This window comes from Xenopus laevis, chromosome 2L, assembly GCF_017654675.1.
Source record: "Xenopus laevis strain J_2021 chromosome 2L, Xenopus_laevis_v10.1, whole genome shotgun sequence".
Lineage (NCBI taxonomy): Eukaryota > Metazoa > Chordata > Amphibia > Anura > Pipidae > Xenopus > Xenopus laevis.
Genome location: NC_054373.1, coordinates 90,609,338 through 90,614,770, shown reverse-complemented (window position 1 = coordinate 90,614,770; position 5,433 = coordinate 90,609,338).

Sequence of the window (5,433 nt, the reverse complement as noted above, 5' to 3'; positions counted from 1 at the left end):
ACACACTGAGACACACACACTAAGGCTCACACACTAAGACACATACACACACTGAGGCATACACACACACACACACACACACACACTGAGACACACACACACTGAGACACACACACACACACTGAGGCTCACACACACTGAGACACTGTAAGATGCCATAGACAGTCACTGTTTCAGGTGTCTGTGTGCTTGGAATGCCAGGGCCTATTGTGGATCTTAATCAGGACCAGTGGTGTAACAAGAATGCGGTAACAAGAATGCGCTGGGCTGGCCCCCTGCAAGAGGGGCCAGGAGAAAACATCAGTTCCTTCTTGGATCTCCCTCCACCTGCCCGAATGGTTATATCCCTGCTCCCCGCTGGGTCGTGTCCCAGGGAAGGTAAGAGAACAGCTGGGGATGTCGCATTTTTTAAAGATGAAGATGAGCCGCAGCCCTGGGTAACAAGCAGGTAGGGATGATGGATCAGTCAGTGGCGTAACTAGATGTTGCTGGGCCCTACAGCAAATACATTTTAGGGCCCCCAACATATCCAGTGTTTGTCCTGTTTTACCAATATATGTTGAAATTGCTCATCAATAAGAGCCTCATGGGGCCCCTTATACCTCCTGGGCCCCCCTGCAGCCGCAGGGTCTGCTTCCTCTGTAGTTACGCCCCTGGGATCAGTGGAAGAACTATAGAGGAGGCAGACCACAAATTCCACACCCGCGCAACTGCAGGGACTGCTTCTCTATAGTACCACCACTAATCCAGACCTGCTTGTTATCCAGGGCTGCAGCTCTTCTTCTTCTTCAGAAAATGCAACAGCCTGGGGGCCTGCTCCCAGCTGCATAAAGAATAAAGATCATTATGTCCCTAATGACCTGGGGTTACTGTGCATCTCCAAATTAGCAGTTGGCAAAATGAGAGTTACCTGTGGTCCTGCCCTGTAAGAGGGAAAAACTCCATGTGTGACCTCCTTTACCCCACTCCCATGTATGATATGATGCATCACTACTCTGGAATCATGGCTAAAGCCTACAAATCTGTGTGCAAACCAAGGAGTGCTATGCAAGGATGCAGGTTGAAGTTGCCTGTTCTGCAGAGCATTCTCACACTCTGAGGTTCCTTTGCATTACTCTGTGCTGGCTGCTCCAAAGCTGGGCACTGCTTTTGTTGGCCTGCAGGCCACAAAATATTGTGCGTACGATGCGTTGGTGAATAGCGAGGTGCGACTAATGTAGGTGCGACATGATGTACTCTGGCAGTTGGGCTGGGAGATGCAGAAATCGCAGCGGGGAGGGCGATGGAAGTAATGTAAACAGAGAGCGGCGGTACTGCCTGGCCCTGACCCCACTCACATTTGGATTAGGAGCACCGAAGCCTCCCTGGCCTGTTTGAGCCACTGGAGCAGCGATGCCCAGCATGTGCAGGGACTATTCTCCATGATGTCATCCTTAGAGCGGTAAGAGCGAATTGCAAGCAGGACTCAGGAGTATTTGTGAGTGGGGCTGTAGGGCATTATGGGTGCTAGGCATTCCATCACCTCCCTTGTCTTGTGGCAAAGGATGCTGGGGCTACTACATCTATGCCATTGTAGGACTGGAGGAGTGCATCAGCAGCTGCCTGTCACTGGCACAACAGTGCTCCATTCCCTGCCCATACCTAGCGGAGCCTCGCTCTCTTTCCACTGATTCTATGTTGGACGTGCGCTCTCAATCTCACAATTCAGTCACACACCGAACCCTCCCACTGAGCCTGTGCCACGAGGGGGCCGACCCCCGGGAATTATGGAACATGTACATGCCTGGCTGGGGTAAACTGTGCACGTCGGGCGCTCAAGTTGGGACTTGATAGACTGTGCGCTGGTCATGGTGCATGTGGTTTGTGGCGGGCTGGAAGGCTGCAGTCTAATGGTCCCACACACATACGTGACGACGCGTCATCATGCGTCGATGTGGGTCCAACCATTTTCAAAAATAAATGTGGGTGACCATGTACTGGCACAATCTGCCTAAGAAAAATGTTCCGGTATGCTAAACACTAGCATCCCGCCTGACGGGATGCATTTTGTTAAAAAAAAGAAGTGGCGGCATCCCATCCCGCCGCATCCCGCCCCAATTCAAGCACTGCTGTAAACTAAAGAAATATGTGAGAGCATCTGAAAACTACGTGCCAGTACGTGTCTATTGCTAACACCTTCAGCACACAGGCAGCAGTATAGACCAAGTGGCAGATAATTTCACTAATGTGCCTTAATATTACTGCTTCGGCTACACTATTCCTTGTTTAAGTGATGTTTATGGTTCAAAGAATGTCAGGCTGAATGTTTGGCCCCCACACATTTTTACCTCACCAAATCCGGCCCTCGTTGCAAAATGTTTGGACACCCCTGCCTTAGAGTCAGGGCACATGCTCAGGGTGACTAATCTCCCCGAACTGCCTCCCGCCGGATAGAATGAAAATCGCCAGTGGGATGACACTTGGAGCGATTCGTTTTCCATAGTTGTCCGGAGTTGCCTCACGAGGAAACTATTGGCGAAATCTAAGTGCTCCGAGGTCCATCCAGCCTGCGGTTTACAATCTCCCCGAATCTGCGCATGTGTCCTGACCCTAACAGACTAAAAAAGTGAGCCCAGAAGCTTAGTGGAAGCTGTATTTACCTCAAAATGATTCAAATGTGGTTCTGACTTTATTGTGTCTGTGTTTTCCTGTTTTAAAAAATTATGAATACTTAAAGGACCAGTAACATTAAAAAAAAATTGTTAAAAATTCGTTAGTATAGAACGAAAAATCAACACCAAGGCAAATAAAACTTTTAAATTGCAAAGCCTTTATTAAGATATAACTTACCAAAACTCCACTTCCTCTCCTCTTCTAAAACGGCGAAAGGGCGACCATCCATGCAGCGGTGTTCAACTTCTCCTCCCTGGCTATTCTCTCTGCAGCGCTTCGCCTATTCCCAGCAGTCAGACTTTGAATCCAGCCTTTCCTCGTCCGGCGAGGAAGAAGAAGAGGAGGAGGGCAGCCTTTGACTCTCCAGCGGCAAGTGTTGTCTGCAGGCGCACCGATCTGCTGAAGAATATCCCCAAGCGCATGGATCAGTGCGACGTGGAGGAGCTGCGCAAACACAAGGCTTTCCAGGCGGCCAAGTACACAGCTCCTGCAAACCGTGGCATTCCGCTCCGCCTTTGAGCCGGGAGTGCTACCGGCTCGTAGCCCGCAATCGTAGCGCATCGATGGATAGCAAGTGGTTCGGCGCAACTGGAATCTAAAATCGCCGCCTGCTCCTGCAGCAGCAGGGACTGCCAGCCCCAGGCACACTCAGGTGGGAACATCACGGGAACAAGGGGTTTCTCCATGCGCTTGTGCACTGTAGTCCTGGGGATATTCTTCAGCAGATCGGTGCGCCTGCAGACAACACTTGCGAGAGGCTGCCCTCCTCCTCTTCTTCTTTTTCGCCGGACGAGGAAAGGCTGGAGTCAAAGTCCGACTGCTGGGAATAGGGGAAGCGCTGCAGAGCGGACCTCTGCCTCCTTCACATACTGTCACTAGAATAGCCAGGGAGGAGAAGTTGAACACCGCTGCATGGATGGTCGCCCTTTCGCCGTTTTAGAAGAGAACAGGAAGTGGAGTTTTGGTAAGTTATATCTTAATAAAGGCTTTGCAATTTAAAAGTTTAATTTGCCTTGATGTTTATTATTCGTTCTATACTAACGAATTTTGAAAAAAAAATTTTTAATGTTACTGGTCCTTTAAAGCAAGAGATGTATTTTTCCAGAGGTAATGACAAGGTAATTCCAGGCAACTGCCTGCTAGCAATATGCTTTGATTTGTAAAAAAAAAAGGTATATATATATATATATATATATATATATATATATATATATATATATATATATATAAAACCTACATTTATTTCTGACCCTTTAAAAACACATATTTCATAATAAGATCAAAGTGGTCAGTCTTTAATTAGTTATAAAGGCATTGCCATATTTTGTAGAGCAATGCAAGTAATTCTTAAATGAACGTGTCAATATTATCTAAAGTGTCATCAATCAATAGTCAGCAATTGGCAAGGGGAGGGTATTCACCAAACAGCACAAAAGGTGGTTTAATCATTAAACTCTTGGGATGACTGCAGGCCACTTTCCATAGCAATCAATGGGAAATACCCTCTAGTAATAACCAACATTTAGATCAAAAATACTCCCTTACAACACAGCTCGCTGGGATGCTTTGGATGCTAAACATGAAAGAAGCTCGGCTGCAAATTGATTCCCATGATAATGGGTGTATTTGCTACAAATTAACGAACTACCATGTGTTTTTCAAAGGAACGGTATCCTCTTAAAGAGCAAGTCTTATTGTAAAACTTTTGAGGACACTCATATGAGGACTTTTTATGTATATTGCATTTTCTCATTCTTTGTTCTTAATAAACATAAGTTAGGAATTTCTAAAATGTATAGTTTATTTTGAGGATAGATTTTGAAAACCTATCAAGACAGCTTTACAAAGTAACTTTTCATTTTTGGAATGCTACAAGTTGCAAGATGTTAGTGATTATTTAACTGGTGCCTTCCATTGCTTCTACTCCTCACTATTGCCAACATTGAATTGCCTGTGTTCTTTCATCTTTTTTTTTTTTTTACAAATAACATGACTGAGGGGCAAGACAATTTTCCTCCCTGTTGAGCAGTCTACTTTATTCTGATTAGTGGTAATCACTCTTGAATGGCATCACTTGACTGAGTCTGGTCTTTGTGGCTGATGCTTAAAATAAGCCCACTTTCATTTTAACTTATTCTACTGTGTCCAGCACATTGCGTTCTTTTCTGTACAGAAAGCATTTGAATGTCCTTGATGTTGCCAATGAATGAAGGTACCCCTGAAATATAAACAAGGCCTCAAAATGTCAAAAAGCTTCAAAGATTAAAAGATGCTTTTTACAGTGGGCCAAAATGCATACAAAATCCTCTCTGGGAACTTGCTCACTAATAGAACTCCCAGAGTACACAAGGCTTTCCTTTGAAATTCAAAGAAAGAAGAATCATCTTTAGCTGCAGAAATGCTTTTTTTTTATCCGTGAACACAGTGAAGTTGTGGGAAGGAAAGCAGTTAGATGCAGTTAGATACAGGTCATTGTTGTTGGATGTATTTTTAGCAAATCATGAAAACTATTGGTATTAACAGACAGAAGTTTGTTGAACTGTATTGAATCCAAACTCTTTAATACTGTATCAGGCTCAACTAGACTTTTCTCTACCTTTTTACTTTTAAAAGGGGACATAAATCTTAAACTCTCCAAATACCCCCCTCAGCTCTCTAATGTAGGTGGCCTACTGCTTCCTGTTATCTAATGTATGGATGTGTAAAATAGCCACCCCTAGTATTATGTGCAGGCGGTCCCTCCATGTTACAGACACCTAACTGGGTCCTAAAATACAGTTG